The sequence below is a fragment of the Salvelinus fontinalis genome, chromosome 5 (genome assembly GCF_029448725.1).
Source record: "Salvelinus fontinalis isolate EN_2023a chromosome 5, ASM2944872v1, whole genome shotgun sequence".
Classification (NCBI taxonomy): Eukaryota; Metazoa; Chordata; class Actinopteri; order Salmoniformes; family Salmonidae; genus Salvelinus; species Salvelinus fontinalis.
In genome coordinates, this window is record NC_074669.1 from 10,561,687 (window position 1) to 10,583,453 (window position 21,767).

Sequence of the window (21,767 nt, forward strand, 5' to 3'; positions counted from 1 at the left end):
CCTTATTACAATGGTCGTCCATGGTAATATTCTACACCATATTACAATTGTCGTCCATGGTAATATTCTACACCTTATTACAATTGTCGTCCATGGTAATATTCTACACCTTATCCACGTTGCACCTTATCCATATGCACCTTAGCCACAGATTTCCTTTCCTGAAAACTGAAAGTATCTACTGTACCTGTGCGGAGTCTACCTTGTAGATGTAGTTGTGGGTTTTAACAGTACACAAATTCTGTGATTGTATTAAAAAAAATAAAAAAAGCTTTGTTACATTGTAACAGTTCTCTTTTGAACTGAAGCCATTGACCATTTGATGAAGTCCATGATGATACATGCCATCTGTTTTCATGTTTGAAACATAACACTCTTTGGTTAAAATCTTCCAGTTGAGAAGAGATAGTTAGCAGAGATGGGTCCCCTCTATTGCAAGATCGGTGTACCCCTGTGCCTGGCCTTTGTGCCATCTCCACTGCCTGACTTAGCCAGGTCAATGAGGAGGAGCCAAGCCAATAAAAGAGGGGCATCTCTGGCCACATAGATACCAAGGGACCCAGGGGGGATCCAAAGTGAAGGGCACTGCTGCACCCCAAAAACCCAGATAAAGTGACATCTAGGAGAGAGGAGAGCATCGTTTGACACTTATCGTTTCAAGAGGACCTGGACCTGTGCCTCAGGATCCACGGGACAAGACTAGATCAGTAGAAGCTTGGAAAGAGGTATGTGAGACTTTAGATCCCTCAAACTCAACTGGACCTTGAAGCCAGTTCCAGTGCTTGTTTTCATTGTTCCTGTCTAGTCAGGGACTGATTTAATTATCAGGTAGAACGGAAAACCACCAGGCTCTGGAGCTCATAGGATAAGAGTTGAGTACCCTGCTTTAGATCATAGCTACATCTTACTCATGGTATTAAATCCCGATTGGTGTTTTTAAATCATTGATGAAGGATTTTAAAGCTGATTCATTGACCTTGTCACGCCCTGATCTGTTTCACCTGTCCTTGTGATTGTCTCTACTCCCTCCTGGTGTCGCTTATTTTCCCCAGTCTATTTATCTCTGTGTTTCCTGTCTCTCTGTGCCAGTTCGTCTTGTATGTTTTTCCAAGTCAACCAACGGTTTTCCCGTTCTCCTGCTTTTTGATATTCTCCTTTTTCTTATCCTCGCGGTTTTGACCCTTGCCTGTTTCTGGACGTTGTACCCGCCTGCCTGAACATTCTGCCTGCCTTGACCATGAGCCTGTCTGCCACTCTGTACCTCCTGGACTCTGATCTGGTTTTGACCTTTTGCCTGTCTACGACCATTCTCTTGCCTACACCTTTTGGATTAATAAACATTGTAAGACACCAACCATCTGCCTCCTGTGTCTGCATCTGGGTCTCGCCTTGTGTCGTGATAGACCTGTAAATGTTTTAATTTGTTGTTTTATGATTTTGTTATACTCCTTTGATTTCTATGTTTTTTTATAGATTACTTGTTGTTTTTCAGGTTGGTCTGTCTGTAATTGTGTAATGACTTGGTGCTGCCTATCTTGGCCAGGACGCTCTTCAAAAAGAGATTTCAAATCTCAAAGAGCCCTTACTGGTTAAATAAAGATAAAAAGAAGAATCCTAAAAAATAAAGAAGTAGTAATCACAGCTCAGATCAAGCTTATTTCTATCATAACACATATTAACTTTTACAGCTTTTAGTTTCACAGGCCTTACATGTCCCCCTATCATTGAGGGGATCAAATTTGCAGCATCTGATAATGATAATATTTAAGACTTGCAGGATCATTAAGATTGAGAGATGACGTATTGAACCAAAAGTATGGTACCACAGTAGATGAACTGGCAGGGAATATGAATACAACCACCATCACATATGGGAATTATTTTCACCAAACTGAAGAAGGGGGTAGAAATTCCACAAGATTTGAAGACAGGATCAAAGCTTTAGAACAGCCCACACATTAGTTAATGGGTGGTGGTGTACGTGCATTCCGTGCGTGCACAATTGCATGTGTGAATTATGTAGGGAGGGTGTTATTAGAGCAGTTTGTTATAATGTAAATGAGAACTGGAATAGTGACAAGTGCATCAAGTTCATGACAGGCCGACAATAGCCTGCTTTCATCAAGGCCAACCTGTTTCATAACAATTGTCAGATCCATGATTGCACAGATAGGAACACAGACACACACGGTGGAAAAGTGAGAGACCTTACACATGATATGCAGATCACAGGGATAGCATCAACAAACATCTCCCTGGATGCTGACTAGACTAGCGCTGGATCCAAAATAAGCAGAGAGAGAGTCTGACTCATGTGTTCTGCCCAGCACTGTGGTGCAGATTAGTGTCTCCACATGTTTACTTTTATTTCCACACTCGTTCTTTTCAACATTCAACCTCACGCCATCCCAGCTCCCCCAGAAGCACATTAACACATTGACAAAAGATCCACAGACAGTGCAGTGCTGGCCAGTACACATGCATGCACTCACACCTGCGCACCCTCCCAAATACGCACACATCCGGACACACAGACACAAACACATTAGGATACACAGTTTTGTTGCACAAATGTAACTGTAAACACTGTACAATTAATGTAATCGTGATATAATGACTATGATTGTTCTACACAGAGGCTAGAGCCCGTAGGCATGGTACTTAAAGATGGGTCATTTACTTTCAATGTTGGTCACATATTAACTGCCTGTGAATTAAATACATGTATGAACAGGGTCTTCATGCACCCCATGGATGAGGATAAGTTGCCCTGACCAACATATATGCCAATTGCACACACATTGTGACGATATGCCACATATATACGTATATATACAGTATATACATTATTTTCTTACCACAAACTATCGGCGAGGGACTCATTTCATTTTAGCTGCTTCCAGTATTTTATGGGAACAAACTAAAATAGTTTGATGATTATTTTCCGTGCAAAATTGCAGTTCATATGTCAAAGTATGAAATATATATGAACTGAAAGCTAGTGATGATACAAGACATAACTGTCAGTATTACTAAGTAATGACACTAATAGAGGATAATGTATAACATTTTTATAATGACTGATTGAACATAGTCCATATGTACATGGACAGATCATGCTGTCCTATAGCAAGTGATTAGGATACTTGCTTCGTCTGCTCATTGACGTTTTAAGAGAAAGGTTAGCTTCCATGCTCAAAGTTCACTACTGCGAAGTTCATCTGGAATCAATCAGCAAAGTCAGGAAACTTGGCTCCCGTTTGAATGCAATTGTGTCTATTTGAGGAAAGACATGACATCAAATGTGGAGTCTTTTGTCCGTTTTGACTCAGACATTGTTGGGGAGGGGGGGGGGGGTCTTTTTAGTGGCCAGGATGAGTGGTGTTCCTGGAGGCACTGTGACTAGTTGTGGTATGAGAACAGCCTGAGAGACTTCACCACAGACTGTTTGTCTTGGGCAGGGATTACTCTACAGTTTGACCGTCAAAGCATGGTACAGGACTCCCTTCCTAAAGCCTTTTCCTCTTCAGTTATAACTACATATTAATTTTCATGAATTCTGTGGAGTGGCACAGTAGTTAATTACCCAAAACAACAACAACCATATGGTTCTTTCTGGTTTGAAACAATTATGAATAACAAAATAATTTTGAAAATCCCCCAGAATCAGTTACTGGTCAAAAGTATACCGAAATCTATCTTGATTATTGTCGATCTAATATTTATATATTTCTTAATTCCATTCTTTTACTTTTAGATTTGTGTGTATTGTATGTGTATTATTTTTTAGATACTACTGCACTGTTAGATACTACTGCACTGTTGGAGCTAGGAACACAAGCATTTCCCTACAACCGCAAAAACATCTGCTAAATATGTGTATGTGACCAATACAATTTGATTTGATTTGACAACATACAATGAGCCTATTGCCTATATATACAAAGCTGCTTTCCTAGGAGTGAGTGAATTCTTAAATTAATGGAGCAATCACATTCCCATTAGTGGTTTCACTCTCTCCTGCTCCGTGTTAGCGGTGGGCGAAAATGACTGCTGAGTTTCCATGTCTCTATTGGAGACAACCTCAGTAGCCATGTATCCCGAGAGTAGGGTCATGGTTTCTCTCTCTGCACTCGGAAAAAGGGAACTGCAATGGGAGAGGGCGCCAATTGCAATTAGATGTGGGGGCATCTTACATAAGAAGCTGGAAAGAGTTTTCTAGAAAAATGTGCGTGCCCATGTGTGTGTGTGGTTCACTTTACTATCTTTTGGGGTTCCAAAAGTCCTCACAAGGATAGTAAAACATGGAAAAGTTGACAGGTGTGGACATTTCGCAGGTCCCCAAGAGGAAAAATGCTCTTTTAGGCTTAGGGGTTAGGTTTAGGGTTAGGGTTAGAATTAAGGTTAGGTGTTGGGATTAGGGTTAGGTTTAGTTTTAGGGTTAGAGGTTTGGGCTTAGGGTTAATGTTAGGGTTAAGGGTTTGGTTAAGGGTTATGTTTAGGATTAGAGGTTAGGGAAAATATAATTTTGAATGGGAATAAATGAATGGGAATAAATGAATGGGAATAAATGAATGGGAATAAATGTTCCCACTTGGATAGTAAAAACAATGTGTGTGTGTGTGAGAGCGAGAATGAGTGTGTGTGTGTGAGAGATGGAGTGTGTGTGTGTGTGAGAGAGGGAGTGTGTGTGTGTGTGTGTGAGAGAGATGGAGTGTGTGTGTGTTGGTATGCATGCGTGCGGAATCATTGTCAAAATACAACAGACACAATAGTTCTTATTAAGGCACATTTTGATATGTAAATATCTTTATTGTGGTCACAATAACAGCGCCTCTTCAACCTCAGGAGGCTGAAGAAATTTGGCTTTGCACCTAAAACCCTCAAAAACGTTTACAGATGCACAATTGAAAGCATCCTGTCGGGCTGTATCACCGCCTGGTACGGCAACAGCACCGCCCGCAATCGCACCGCCCGCAACCGCAGGGCTCTCCAGAGAGTTGTGCGGTCTGCCCAACACATCACCGGTGGCAAGCTACCTGCCCTCTAGGATACCTACAGCACCCGATGTCACAGGGAGGCCAAAAAGATCATCATGGACATCAACCAACCGAGTCGCTGCCTGTTCACCCCGCTATCATCCAGAACGCGAGGTCAGTACAGGTGCATCAAAGCTGCGACTGAGAGACTGAAAAACAGCTTCTATCTCAAGGCTATCAGACTGTTAAATAGCCATCACTAGCACATTAGAGGCTGCTGCCCGATATATATAGACTTGAAATCACTGGCCACTTTAATAATGGAACACTAGTCACTTTAATAATGCTCACATATTTTGCATTACTCATCTCACATGTATATACTATATTCTATCCTATTCTACTGTAGCTTAGTCTATGCCGCTCTGACATTGCTCGTCCAAATATTTATATATTCTAATTCCATTCCTTTACTTTAGATTGTGTGTATTGTTAGATATTACTTGTTAGATATTACTGCACTGTTGGAGCTAGGAACACAAGCATTTTGCTACAACCACAATAACATCTGCTAAACACGTGAATTTGACAAATACAATTTTATTTTATTTGATTAATGAAGGTCAACTCAATATGTCTTTGTTAGGGAAATGTAGGCATACATGTACATGACAAACCAAGCCCGGCAGACTTCACAGAGCATAACAAGTGAAATGGCACCTTTCTCTGAGAAGAACAGTGTATGGAATCTTGAGCAGTGCAGCTCAGTGACCCTCACTCACATGTCCTTTCACCAACCCCACTTAAGACCAAGATGTGTTTACTTTTTCCCGCAAAAAGATGTGGTGATTACTCTCCTGTCCTTTCCCTTTTGATGTGGGATAGGATGACCTATTGATCCATGTGCGCGATGCCGCTGATTGGCTGCTGTCAGCTGGTTGTGGGTTGGGGTCAGGGAAAGAGCCGGTGGTGAGCAGATGAAGCATGCCCAGGCTCCTCTGATCCCTCACCGGCCCTTCATCGTGCTGTGGAACGCCCCCACGGAGTCCTGCCGCCTTCACTTCAAGGTGGACCTGGACCTCAGTGTCATCGACATCGTGGCAAACCTCAACGAGACCCTTAGTGGACCTAATGTCACCATCTTCTACCACAGCCACCTGGGCTATTACCCTTACTACGCCAGCTCTGGGGACCCCATCAATGCTGCCCCAGAACCAGAGCCTGTCCAAGCACCTGAGCAAGGCCAGGGATGACAGCGCCAAGCGCATCCTCCACAAGGAGGCCTGGGTGTCATTGACCGGGAGAACTGAAGGCCCAGTGGGTGCGCAACTGGGTGAGCAACTGGGGCTCCAAGGAGCAGATCCGAAAGCTCCTTCTAGGCAGGCCTGAGATCAAGGTGGAGAAGGAGGTCAAAGGAGGCTGGGCAGGCCTTCATTCCATTCCTTTACTTAGATTTGTGTGTATTAGGTAGTTGTTGTGGAATTGTTAGATTACTTGTTAGATATTGCTGCACTGTCGGAACTAGAAGCACAAGCATTTCACTACACTTGCAATAACATCTGCTAACCATGTGTATGTGACCAATAACATTTGATTTGATTTGATGAACAACACTCTACTGTTAGACGAAAGTTGACGACCTGGCGGCCTCTGGGGCTTCAAACTGTTCCCTGACCTCAAAACCTAAGGTGTCAAGACACACCTGCATCGCTGCATGAGTGAATGTCTAACGTGGAGCACGTCCATAATGACCACCTGCTGTGGCTTTGAAGTGAGAGCACAGCCCTCTACCCTTCCGTGTACCTACTACGAACTCAAGTCCACGGCCAACACCGTCAAGTTCGTTCACTACCCAGTCAGAGGCCATGAGGATTGCGTCCATCACACACACTGACTTCACTCTGCCCGTGTTTGTCTACTACAGACTCTTCTACGCTTCCACCTTCACGATCCGCTCAGAGGTGAGAAGGATTACTAAACACTGGTGATATTGGGAAACTGATAACTTCCGTTGCTGTTGGTTCAAGAGCAAAAATAGATGTTAGGACAAGGATAAATATTCCAACACATTTTCTTAAGTTAGCTATTTTTCTCATTGCGGCAAGTGTTTTATTGTCTGTCAGTCATTGTGATAAACTACCTAACCTCTGCATTTTTCTGTCAAGCAACTTGTCTCGTCTCGCCCCATGTTTTGCCCCCTAGTCAGTGTGGTGGATAAAAAGCTATTAATCAACTGAAGCTTCTAGAACTGTCACAGGGCTATGAATGGAATGCACCGTCTCAGCTACGAGACCTCAGATGACCTTTAATTGATTTACAACACCTGGGTGTTGTCCAGGAAAAGAAACTAGTCCCTAACCCCTAGGCACTTAAGTAAATCTGAACGTACTGGATAGTTATGTCACGTTCTGACCCTAGTTCTTTTGTTATTTCATTGTTTTAGTGTGGTCAGGGCGTGAGTTGGGTGGGTTGTCTATGTTAGTTTTTCTATGATTTTCTATTTCTGTGTTTGGCCTGATATGGTTCTCAATCACAGGCAGCTGTCAATCGTTGTCCCTGATTGAGAACCATATTTAGGTAGCCTGTTTTCTATTGTGTTTTGTGGGTGGTTATTTTCAGTCTTTGTGTGTCTGCACCAGACAGAACTGTTTCGGTTATTTCTTTGTTATTTTGTTATTCAGTGTTCTGTTTTGATGATTATTAAACATCATGAACACTTACCACGCTGCACCTTGGTCCTCACCTTCTTCCACCGACGACAGCCGTTACAAGTTAATTATAAGCAATATAACATTTCACCTTGCCCTCTGATTGCCTGGGTGGGATATTGCTTACCTATCTAAACCTTTAAGGTGTATAAAAGTGCCTATTGAGAGTAGCTGCTAGGGGCTGGTTCTAGACTGGGCCATGATGTCTATTCTGACATTCAGGGGTCAAGAGGTAAAACATAACAATGAAATATGAACCAATACTGGACACTGGAGTGGGAGCAAGCATTGACCTCAACATACTCTGACTTGAGGGGAAGACTGTGTTTGGAGTGTTACATCTTCTCTTATATCTCTCCTAGAGTGACCTGGTTCACACTATTGGAGAGAGCGCAGCTCTTGGGGCGTCGGGAATGGTATTTGGGGCTCCTCCGAAGATGCTCGAACTCAAAATGTTCCATAGAGCAGGGTTTCTTAATCCTGAATACCTTGGATCCACAGCAGGGCACAGTTTTGTTACTTTCTGGCAACACATGATTTCAACTAATAATCAAACCCAGATGTGAAAGTGCTGGTTAAGAAAAAATTGTGCCTCTTTCTGTACTCCAGGGAGAAACCATGAAATGGAGAGTCATGAAACATGTTCAACGTTAATGTATATAAAATATCGTTACAATTACATAATAATGTCTTGTTGCCTGCAGTAAGCAGGAGCTGCTAGTGTCTACAGGGTTCCATGACAGGACATGACATCAAGCACTTTCAATGTGGGATTCCCTTCCTAGCCAGTTCTCAGTGTCTCCTAAAATAGTATGTTTCAGCACAGTCACTGTGGTTTATGAGATTAGGAGCCTTGGATATGGCCTGATTTATATCAGACAGACAGTGCTGTGGTGTTCTTTTGGAAAAGGATTTTGTGGGTCATTTTGCATTTTGTTTACAAGAGGCGCATCAGTAATACATGAAGTGTGGATGTGGATTAATTTGCATTATATACAGATGTTGAATCTTAATTTGACCAGTATTGTGGCAGAAAAATTATCCTGCAGCAACAGGATTTGAACATTTAGTCGTGGTTAAGCTATTAGCTAGCCAAAATTAGGCTACATAAAAAGTGCAATACTGTTAATACAACCGTGTGTTAGTGCAAGTTATTAGTGAATTTATGTAAATCATGAAGCTCATCTGCGGTGCAGGAAAATTCTCAGAAACATAAGATTGATCAAATTAAGATCCCACACCTGTACAGGGTGAAGGACTTAAAGGAGGAATTTTTCCACTATTTCGTATTCAAATGATGATATGTTTTTACCGAACTCATTCTGTGTATCAGGTGGTACATTTCATAATTAAGCCTGGATTCCCTCTATTACAGTTTTAAGAGGCAATAAATTAGAGAAGAAAAGATCATCAAAGGATAGTTAGTACAGATGTAGTGTCACGCCCTGACCTTAGAGATCCTTTTTATGTCTATTTTTGGTTTGGTCAGGGTGTGATTTGGGGTGGGCATTCTATGTTTTGTTTTTCTATGATTTTCTATTTCTATGTTTTGGCCGGGTATGGTTCTCAATCAGGGACAGCTGTCTATCGTTGTCTCTGATTGGGAACCATACTTAGGTAGCCTTTTTTCCCACCTGTCTTTGTGGGAAGTTGACTTTGTTTAGGGCACTTAGCCTTAGAGCTTCACGGTTTGTTTTGTAGTGTTTATTGTTTTGTTCGGCGTCATTTTTTATTACATAAAGAAAATGTACGCTTACCACGCTGCACCTTGGTCCTCTCCTTTCAACGGCCGTGACATGTAGGATCTTAATTTGATTACTTTTTTGTTGCTGAGAATTTCCCTGCACAGCAGGAAATCCAAACTTGTAGTGTATTCAAGGTTTAAAAAAGCTTCTAAAGTTTGTAATGTCCACTTTAATTGTCAGGCTTGATTTGCCCTAACTAAAAATATATCAACCCCTACAAAAATGTAAATGAATTATAATCCACATAACAATCCACATTTCTTGTAGATGCAGGATTATTTTTCTGCTGTAGCAAACTGGATCAAATTAAGATCCTAGATCTGTACATGAAGTAATGAACATACTGTGGGTGACAGAAGGAAGGTTCATTCAACATAACTACTATTTCCATTTAACTGCAGACCTATTTTTAGCTATACTTACAGTGACACCTATACTTATGCTGTGAATCATTATGTGTTCGTGTCTGTCTACGTGTACCTCCAGAGAACTGCCTGGCCGTGAAGAAGTACATTACTGCCCTTTAGGCTACTATGTCATCAAAGTCACTTCAGCAGCCAAGCTGTGCAGTGAAGACCTGTACAAGAAGAATGGCAAGTGTGTGAGGAAGAGCCTCGACTCGGGGGCCTAACTCCGACCCCGCTTCTTCGACATTAGCAGAAACCCGGGCCCGCAGCTTCCACGTGTGCGGCCATCTTAACAACCACAACATCCTGGCCATGAAGCACAGGTTCACCTGTCAGTGCTACCAGGGCTGGACGGGGGTCTACTGTGAGATGCCCCAGATGCCACCCTTGCAAGGGGACATACTGGTCACCCTGGACCAGGGACAACAGCCTGCTAGGGAACATACTGGTCACCCTGGCCCAGGGACAACAGCCTGCTAGGGGACATACTGGTCACCCTGGACCAGGGACAACAGCCTGCTAGGGGACATACTGGTCACCCTGGACCAGGGACAACAGCCTGCTAGGGGACATACTGGTCACCCTGGCCCAGGGACAACAGCCTGCTAGGGGACATACTGGTCACCCTGGCCCAGGGACAACAGCCTGCTAGGGAACATACTGGTCACCCTGGCCCAGGGACAACAGCCTGCTAGGGGACATACTGGTCACCCTGGACCAGGGACAACAGCCTGCTAGGGGACATACTGGTCACCCTGGACCAGGGACAACAGCCTGCTAGGGGACATACTGGTCACCCTGGCCCAGGGACAACAGCCTGCTAGGGGACATAATGGTCATCCTGGACCAGGGACAACAGCCTGCTAGGGGACATACTGGTCACCCTGGACCAGGGACAACAGCCTGCTAGGGGACATACTGGTCACCCTGGCCCAGGGACAACAGCCTGCTAGGGGACATACTGGTCACCCTGGACCAGGGACAACAGCCTGCTAGGGGACATACTGGTCACCCTGGACCAGGGACAACAGCCTGCTAGGGGACATACTGGTCACCCTGGCCCAGGGACAACAGCCTGCTAGGGGACATAATGGTCATCCTTTTTTTTTTTTTTAACATCTTGGCATAGTTCTGTTATAATCTCCACCCGGCACAGCCAGAAGAGGACTGGCCACCCCTCATAGCCTGGTTCCTCTCTAGGTTTCTTCCTAGGTTTTGGCCTTTCTAGGGAGTTTTTCCTAGCCACCGTGCTTCTACACCTGCATTACTAGCTGTTTGGGGTTTTAGGCTGGGTTTCTGTACAGCACTTTGAGATATCAGCTGATGTACGAAGGGCTATATAGAATAAAATTGATTGATTGATTGATTGATCAAATCAAATCAAATCAAAAGTAAAACAAGCAATAATAAAGTGAATAAAGATAACTTGGCTATATACACAGGGTACCAGTACCGAGTTGATGTGCAGGGGTATGAGGTAATTGAGGTACACTCTTAGAAAAAAATATGCTATCTAGATCCTAAAAGGTTTCTTCGGTTGTCCCCACAGAATAACCCTTTGAATATCTATTTTTGTTTCCAGGTGGAAACCCTTTTCGGTTTCATATAGAACCCTTTCCAAAAGCGTTCTACCTGGAACCAAAAAGGGTTCTCCTATGGGGACAGCCAATAAACCTTTTGGAACCCTTTTTTCTGAATGTTGATACTGTATGTGCATATAACTAGGAATAAAGTGATAGATAATAAACAGTAGCAGCAGCTTATGTGTAAATTCAGATTCAGCTATTTGGTTAAATATTAAACTAAATATTTACCAGTCTTATGGCTTGGGGGTAGAAGCTGTTCAGGGTCCTGTTGGTTCCAGACTTGGTGCATTGGTACCACTTACCATGCGGTAGCAGAGAGAAAAGTCTATGACTTGGGTGTCTGGACAATTTTTAGGGCCTTCCTCTGACACCGCCTGGTATAGAGGTACTGGATGGCAGGAAGTTTGGCCCATGTGAGGTACTGGGCCATTTGCACTACCCTCTGTAGTGCCTTGCGGTCGGAGGCAGAGCAGTTGCCATACCAGGCAGTGATGCAACCAGTCAGGATGCTCTCGATGGTGTAGCTGTAGAACCTTTTGAGGATCTGAGGACCCATGCCAAATCTTTTCAGTCTCCTGAGGGGGAATAGGTTATGTCAAGCCCTCTTCACGACTGTCTTGGTGTGCTCGGGCCATGTTAGTTTGTTGGTGATGTAGACACCAAGGAACTTGATGCTCTCAACCTGCTCCACTGCAGCCCCGTCGATGAGAATGGGGGCATGCTCGGTCCTCCTTTTCCTGTAGTCCACAATCATCTCCTTTGTCTTAAAAAAATTTGGAAAAAGTCACAGGTCTGAATACTTTCCGAATGCACTGTAACTCAAGTGAATCACACAGGCTTTGCACAAAATGCAGGGAAAAGTCTAAACATGATTCTTGGGACATCCCAACTCTGATGTCAGCCCATTGAAGTAACTTTTTTTTACAGAAATATTTTTTGTACTCAATTTTCTCATGATTGGCTGATCTCTCCTGATGACCTGGTTGGATATGACTCCAACAGGGCCACCAGGAGGGATCATTCGATGGAATTGGAGCACCCAGCCAGTTGATTACATTAAAATAGTGGAAACCCTCAATGGCGCTGCCCTTGCTAAAATGGCCTTTTTGCCACTAGTGGCCTCTATTATTCTCTATGCTTTGAACAAAAACAAGGAGTTTGAGCCCAGAGCCGTGGGCTGGCCTGGGCAAGGAGTATCTTTGCGTTAAATCCCGCCTACTCAAATGACCCTGCTGCCCCAGAGCTGGAGAGGAAGTGAAAGTCACTTGCAAGCTAACATTACAGCCGCCAGAAACAAACACAGTGCAGACTAAGCCAATAAGCTAACCAACTTGTTTGCAGATAAACTGTCCTTATAGCAGGGACAACAGAAACAAGCATAATTTTCTGTTCTTGAATCTGAATCAACTTGACCGCAAAATAGAAAAATAAGTGAGAAAAAGACTGCTCATGACCAATACAGAAACCGGATAAACATTGGAATGAATTTTGAATGGTGGAAGAGTGTTGCCAAAATGGCCACCTTTCTAATGGACTGGTAGGTAAGTGTAGGATTGTGTTTTGGGCCTGCTAGGTACGTTAGCTGCTAACCTTAGTGTGTTCAATATTCAAGCTAACTAACATCTGTATTCAGACCGTTTTAGGCTGGGGCTGAGAGGAACATTTTCTATGTGACAGCTAATTTCCTGCAATTCTACACATTTTGCAATAGGGTGGTGAGAAATATTAGCAGTTTTTAACATGATATCTGAGTGAAACTGACTAACAAAATCAATTGGGGCCCACCGGCCAGTAATTCAACCATTATAACAAGTTTAGCTGGCAACTAATTTAGCAATCTTAAACATATTAGCTGACACCGGCTAATTCAAATCAAATCAAATGTAATTTGTCATATACATACACATATTTAGCAGATGTTTTTGTGGTTGTAGCGACTGACATAACAAGAGAAACACTGCTCATGCACAACCAAATTTCAAAATTGCACTTTGTATATTATACTATTCTAACTTGCAACAGTAAGTTGAGATCCCAACTGAGTAAATAAAAAGTGGGAAGGTGATCCGTGGGCCTTCAAAAACGGTGATGTCAGTTTCCCAATCCCTGATGTAGCTACACTGCACAAACCACACAAGATGCCCAATGCCTTTATTTCAACTAGCTAATGTTAAATAGCTAGTTGAAGCTTGATATGCAGATAGTTAACATTAGTGTGTTTGGTTTGTAGATTATAATGCTAGCTGACTAAGTGGTCGACTGCACCCCAAAAATGCATCTAGCTATAGAATTCGGTACAGTAACATAACAAAAACATGTATTACTCAGGGAGATACTGGTGGAGACAGTCTGATTTCAAGGGAACCTGAAATCACAAGTTTTGATTGTGATCCCAATATCGAGAGAGATAAGAAATGCTGTATGCATTTTTTGTTATGCTTTGTGATTCAACAATGATTTTGTTGGTAATCGACCAAAATAGTTAGCTACTTTTTACCAATTCAGCACGTTGGCTGCCTATATACAGCATTGATTTCTATCAGTAGGACTGTATGAATATCCAGTGGGGTCTGTCAAGTAGACAATGGCTCATCTGCATATTGGTGGACTATGGGCCATCAAGTAATAGGATGGTTACATTAGCATGACACATGTTACACTGATTACAATAAAACACCACATCCTATGTACCAGTCAAAAGTTTGGACACACCTACTCATTCAAGGGTTTTGCTTTACTTTTACTATTTCTACATTGTAGAATAATAGTGAAGACATCAAAACTATGAAATAACATATATGGAATCATGTAGTAACCAAAAAAGTGTTAAAAAAATGAAAATATATTTCAGATTCTTCAAAGTAGCCACCCTTTGCCTTGATGACAGCTTTGCACACTCTTGGCATACTCTTAATCAACTTCATGAAGAATGCTTTTCCAACAGCCTTGAAGGAGTTCCCACATATACTCAGTGGCAACCTGTCATTCAGGGCAGTGCCCCACCTGATTTGCATGCTATTTTGGCATTAATACGTGTCACATACCAATTTGCAAACAATGTAAAAAAAAAAAAAATATATATATATATATCATTGAGTTAATAAAGCCGCATAAAAACAGTGCTTTCTGTGGTAGTGGGGCAAGCCAGCAGAAAATACGGAGCGTTGTGCTGTGATTGGCTCAGTGTTCTGTCACTCATGGGGACACTACGTCAAGTCTAAGGGTAGAGCTCGAAAATTCAAGCCCCTTGGGAGCTGCCATTGAGTTACATTAGCAGTGCCCATCCAAGAAGGCTCAAGGTCATTGGCCACAGATAAAATGATGTCAAATCATGTTATATCTACAGTGGCTTTGATTGGACTGATCAACATCATACTTTCAAAATATTAACTAGCAGTCATCATCATGAATAAAGTCGACAATCTACTGGCAAATCCTTTTTAATCATTGTCATATGAAGAGACGTATCAGTTCTCATTTGCCATTGGACATAAACATTACACAATAAGTTAGAAATCGCAAATTCAACAATGAGTGGTTTGGAAGGAATCAGTGGCTAACTGCAACAATTGCAAAACAATCATTCGCATGCTATTCAGTGGAGTGGCTGTGTGGTCCCAAGTCTAAGATTAAGGGTCTCTTTTCCTAGTTTAAAATTATAAACATTCAACATTGGCCATGTTGTCAATGAAGCATGATTTGTGCTGCGCAAAACAACTGCTAACTGCAAAATTTGACTTTAGTGTGTTCAAGACAACTGGAAACTCAGGAAAAATTTGCTACAACTGGGAAAATACGTTTTGAACTTTCATCCAACTCGGAATTGTATATCGGGAACTCAGGCCTCTTTCTAGATCTACGACCTGAAGATCACTGACAACATGATGATTCAACTTTTTTAAAATTTTTCTTGAGTTCCCAGTTGTCTTGAATCCATGAATCCAGAGAATGCCAGACTTTGATGACAAAGTTTGATGACAGAATTTGCCCACGAAGGACCGCGGCACCACCATCCTGTTCAAGTGAACGCAGCACAACAAGGTGAGACCAAAAATGGCCTATTTTCACCTCTTAATTTCACCTACTGTTCTGACTTGGTGGTGCACATGTAGTCTATAACCTGTTTTAGAGAAATGTAATCATCGAATATTGTAAGAGCTTTCATTGTCTGCTCATATGCCCCCTTTATTTTTGCTACGGTTCTGACTTTGTGTACAGGGAGAACACTGTCAGAACGGTCCATGTTCTGAAATCTGTCGCTGTACATTTCAAAAGTGCTGAACAAATAGTTAAATCAAATCAAATCACATTTTATTTGTCACATGCGCCGAGTACAACAGGTGTAGACCTTACAGTAAAATGCTTACTTACTAGCCCTCCTCAAAAATGCAGTAAAACAAAAAAATAAGAAATAAGAAAAATAAATAAAAATAACAAATAATTAAAGCAGTAAAATAACAACAGAGGCTGTATACAGGGCACAGAGTCAATGTGCGGGGGCACCGGTTAGTCAAGGTAATTGAGGTAATATGCAGAGGTGGGACTAAGTCCTTGTTTTACAAGTCACAAAGTTGTAAAACAAAGTTGGAAGTTGTCTGTCATTTTCTTCCCGCATGTTTTCCACGTCGCAATCCGTTTTTTGTTGATACAGCGTCATCTTTATATCTGAAAATAATAATTTTGGGTATCATCTTTCCAAGGGCTCCATCTGAATTCACCCGCCGACGTTCCTCTGCACTGCCCCGCACAACTTTTTCTCAGCTGGCACAATTTGATTGGCTGCTGTCCGATTCAAACTGTAATCCGTTAAATGAAGAGATGATGCGCTGCACTTTTTTAATAGCATACTTTTTTATATTTGGGCTTGGGGAGGGTATCAAGTCAGTTCGAGTCAAAAGGCTCAAGTCCAAGTTAAGTCACAAGTCATTGGTGTTAATGAGCGAGCTAGGACAGACATAGTCAAAATAAACTGCTGCTACTCTCTGTCATTATCTATGCATAGTCACTTTAATAACTCTACCTACATGTACATATTACCAGAGGTGGGGACTCGAGTCACATGACTTGGACTCGAGTCAGACTCGTGTCACAAATATGATGACTTGCAACTCGACTTTGACTTTAAGGTCATAATCTAAATTATGGATGGCCTCTTATCTGCTTGTCGTCCCCTTATGCCATAGTTTGTACATCTTAATTGTCAGTAGAAACCACATTTGTTTAAGCGTGTCAGCCATATCAGCTATGTTTTTTAAAAGGCAGTAAATGAGGCTGAATGAACTGTTTCGCTGCCAGACAAGGCTCCGCTGATAGCCATGTGTAGCAGTGGTAAGGTGTTGGGACTGCTGTTGGGACTCTGCTGTTGGGACAGCTTTATGTAGGCCCTCACAGTTTGTGGGCACCATTTGTCACCATTATAATTAATGTATTGTTTAGTGTTGTGTTGTGTTGTGGCTTTGCTGGCATGAATTCCACTTTTTTTTGTTGCCCCACCAAGATTTACATGCTAAAATCGCCACTGCATATGCTGAGCGCTTGTTGGCTGCTTTTCCTTCCCTTTGCAGTCCAACTCATCCCAAAACATCTCAATTGGGTTGAGGTAAGTTGATTGTGGAGGCCAGGTCATCTGATGCAGCACTCCATCACTCTCTGTGGTCAAATAGCCCTTAAACAACCTGGAAGTGTGTTTTGTCCTGGTTAAAAACAAATGATAGTCCCACTAAGCGCAAACCAGATGGGGTGGCGTATTGCTGCAGAATGCGGTGGTAGCCATGCTGATTATGTGTGTCTTTAATTCTAAATAAATCACACACAGTGTCACCAGCAAAGCACCCTCACACCATCACACCTCCTCCTCCATGCTTCACGGTGGGAACCACACATGTGGAGATAATTAGTTCACCTACTCTGCTACTAGTCTGTTACTTGAACTCTGTGAAGCATTTATTTGGGCTGAAATTTCTGAGTCTGGTAACTCTAATTGTCACGTTCCTGACCTGTTTTCCTTTGTTATGTATTTGTTTTAGTTGGTCAGGGCGTGAATTGGGTGGGTTAGTCTATGTTTTGTATTTCTATGTGGGGTTTTGTGTTTGGCCTGGTATGATTCTCAATTAGAGACAGGTGTGTTTCACTGGTGTTTTGGGGGTGTTTGTTTCCTGTGTCAGTGTTTGAGCCACACAGGACTGTTTGAGGTTAGTCACGTTTTGTATTTTGTAGTGTTTTCTTGTTATTTACATTAAACATGTACAATTACCAATCCGCATCTTGGTCCGATCCTTGCTCCTCCTCGTCTGAGGAGGAGAACGACATTGACAACCGTGACACTAATGAACATATCCTCTACAGCAGAGATAACTCTGGGTCTTCCTTTCCTGTGGCGGTCCTCATGAGAGCCAGTTTCATCATAGCGTTTGATGGTTTTTGCGATTACACTTTAAAATATTGTTTAAGTTCTTTAAATTTTGCGGATTAACATGTCTTAAAGTAATGATGGACTGTGGTCTTGTGATAATATGGACTTGGTCTTTTACCAAATAGGGCTATCTTCTGTATACCACCCCTACCTTGTCACAACACAACTGATTGGCTCAAACGCATTAAGATGGAAAGAAATTCCACAATTTAACTTTTAACAAGGAACACCTGTTAATGAATGCATTTCAATTAGCAGGTGTGCCTTGTTAAAAGTTAACAAGATCAATGTTTTGATCAAAATCTATTTTTTTTGGCATGTGCACAGGATACAGTGGGATGTATACAGTAATATGACATTGCATTGTACTGTTGAAGTAACAATTTGTTTAATGTTTTCCCAATGTCAAACCTATAATGCACAGGATAGCTTGGACCTGTTGGATGGAGGAAACAAAGTCAGCCATAGATGATCATGATGAACATCCTAACCCTTCAGCTGCACAACATGCATTGACATCAGCATTGTGTCAACGTGATGTTCAACCTGCTACACCAGAAACCAACCAAATTAACTTTATTTCTCATTATTTCAATCCACAAGATCGAATGAACGTCAGCCATTGAGAATTGAACCCCTGAACAGTAGCAGGGCCGTAAATATGTGTTGCCGTCATATCCTCTGATGACCTCCTAGGATGCATTGCTGTCATACCGGCTCTGATGACCTCCTAGGATGCATTGCTGTCATACCGGCTCTGATGACCTCCTAGGATGCATTGCGGTCATACCGGCTCTGATGACCTCCTAGGATGCATTGCGGTCATACCGGCTCTGATGACTTCCTAATAGGGGGTGAAAGATGGGAACCAGGAGCAGTACATAACATTTTGTGACCTACATGTGTGGGACGTGGCAACAGGGTCATCATTCAAAGTTGTTGTATGTGGCAAGTTCTGGTATCATTTCGTAATTCGCTGCGGCACCATGTAGGCGTTTTTCCTGGGAGCTGGTAGATAGCTGTATATGTCCGGCCTTGTATGTATGTTTTATTTCAGTTCTACAAGTGTTCAGTTTTCATTGTACATTTTCATTTTTTTACAATACAGTTTTTTACCTTATGAAGTTTTTAATTGTGAATTAAAATGAAAACATGTGGATTTTTACATAACAGAGATTTACTTTAGGTTGTCAGTTTTTTATCATGCAGCAAGTAGTCCAAGTCATCCATGGTTCTGTTACTTCACAGTGATGATGCTGATGAGAGAGAAAATATAATATCACTGAAATGTATTGAAATCACTTATTAGTGCAAGTGTCAATGGGCATTTCCAAACCAAGTTTTCATAGTATTAATTCTAACTCAATGTAATTGTATATTCATTTTTCATCAGGAAAAGGGAAATACTTGTAGCGACCAAAATATCTGCCATTCTGTATGAACAAAAGTTTCCTACCTAGCCCTTTGAAAGGACGTCACTGGATAAACTCTTACGTGCTTGGTAGCGGGACAGGAGGGACGAGTCTGAATCTGTGGGGGTTGTTAGCACTATGGGAAAACGTAAAACGAATTGTTACTTCAATAGTACTGTTTTTTTTCTGCCATTGAAACCTTGGGCGGGGCCACGTAAGTGTTTTTTCGTGTTGCCAATGTCCAAACATTGTTATTATTTTTTAAAACAACTTTTGGTGATGAAAAAACACTTTCAGTGTAAACTTAAATGATTAAAAACTGATATAAAGTATGTAGAAAATATAATGGCCCTATATACGTTTAAATAATATAATATTTGAGAACTAACAATCACCGAAATGAAAGCTAAACAGTCAGGGGGATTAGAAAATTCTAAAAACAATGAATTTAGCAGTATAGATTGAACACAGCATTAGATATAGCAGAATATTTAGAATCACAGGAAATGTGCTTAAAAATGTCAACATTTTCTTGACGCTGCATGGCAAAATAAATAGAATCGCAGGAAATGACTTTAAAACTCAAAATATTTATCTCAGCTCCATGGAGAAATTTGTAGAATTGCAGGAAATTGATTTACAAAATGCAAAGATTTCTCAAACTTCCCACTAGCCATTATTGGCTGAGACATGGACATGTCGAGAGATGAGTTCAGATTGGTCTGCCATATAGCATGCTTCTGTCTATTTGAGCTGGTCAGTATGTGTAGGTAATCCTGTCTAATGCTGCTTTTTTAATGTATTGCGTAGTAGAACTGCATAAGTGTTGCTCTCCACTTTCTGGAGGACTGAGATTTGAAATCAGTGGAATTAGAGTATGATAGCTAAGGAGATGGAGAAAACACCTGTCTCTGGATTACATCTTCAAACTAAAGGCAGCCATGGCATCCGTGACCGCGAGAAGCGTCCATCCATGATGTATACGGGTAAAAATAGTCTAGCTAGCTATATTTTCAGATATGGCACGTTTCTAATTTTGACAAAGTTGTTTTCATTTCAAAGTTAACTGGCTAGCTCGCTAGCTAACATTATGTATATAATCATATTATTCTGTTCTCAGAGCCATTTGCTTTGTTAGTTATAGCCTAATGTCAGCTAGCTAACATTGAACCTGGTTGGTTAGCTACCTGCAGATTCATTCAGGCTAGTAACGTCATGAGGTGCGATTATGGTTCATTGTTTACCTAGCTAGCTACATGTCTTAACAAAAGACTCCACTATGCAAGTAACCATTTCAATAAAATGTCACTGCGACAACGGTTGCTAGACGTAGCTGGTAAATTTGCTCTGGCTATCTAATCTGAATTAAGAGCACTCTCATCTGAGTGTGCATGAGTGCAGAATAACTGACAAATGTTCATGCTCAACACCCATTGAACATGGCCGGTGTCAGTAAACATTGTCAAAAAAAAGATACATTTTGCCAGCTACACAGTTGCAGTCCTTAACGCTCTGGATAACATAAAAACAGCCAACCAGTTCTGCTAGGGCGAGAAAAATGGTCAGTGTCTGGAAGTAGCTAGCAAGCTAGCCAATGATAGCCAGTTAGCTTTGGGTGCTTGACTGCTGTTGTTAGGAAAGAACACTTGTCAGTCGTTACTATGGCATTTCAAGATGGTGCTACTGATATCTCTCTAACCAAAAATACATACAGTTGAAGTCAGAAGTTAACATACACTTTAGCCAAATACATTTAAACTCAGTTTTTCAAAATTCCTGAAATTCAAGCCAAGTAAAAATTCCCTGTCTTAGGTCAGTTAGGATCACCACTTTATTTTAAGAATGTGAAATGTCAGAATAATAGTAGAGAGAATGATTTATTTCAGCTTTTATTTCTTTCAGCACATTCTCAGTGGGTCAGAAGTTAACATACACTCAATTCGTATTTGGTAGCATTGCCTTTAAATTGTTGAACTTGGGTCAAACGTTTCGGGTAGCCTTCCAAAAGCTTCCCACAATAAGTTGGGTGAATTTTGGCCCATCCCTCCTGACAGAGCTGGTGTAACTGATTCAGGTTTGTATGCCTCCTTGCTCACACACACTTTTTCAGTTCTGCCCACACATTTTCCATAGGATTAAAGTCAGGGCTTTGTGATGGCCACTTTGTTGTCCTTAAGCCATTTTGCCACAACTTTGGAAATATGCTTGGGGTCATTGTCCATTTGGAAGACCCATTTGCGACCAAGCTTTAACTTCCTGACTTGTCTTGAGACGTTTCCTCCTTCATGATGCCATCTATTTTGTGAAGTACACCAGTCCCTCCTGCAGCAAAGCACCCCCACAACATAATGCTGCGACCTCCATGCTTCACGGTTGGGATGGTGTTCTTCGGCTTGCAAGTCTCCCCCTTTCTCCTCCAAACATAACGATTGTCAATATGGCCAAACAGTTCTATTTTTGATTCATCAGACCAGAGGACATTTCTCCAAAAAGTACGATCTTTGTTCCCATGTGTAGT

At 41.7% G+C, this 21,767-nt stretch overlaps 1 pseudogene; it reads left to right on the forward strand.

Moving 5' to 3' along the window:
* The first annotated feature begins 5,819 nt into the window (after positions 1 to 5,819).
* On the forward strand, positions 5,820 to 10,405 carry LOC129854839 (hyaluronidase-like; annotated as a pseudogene).
* Positions 10,406 to 21,767: the final 11,362 nt, after the last annotated feature.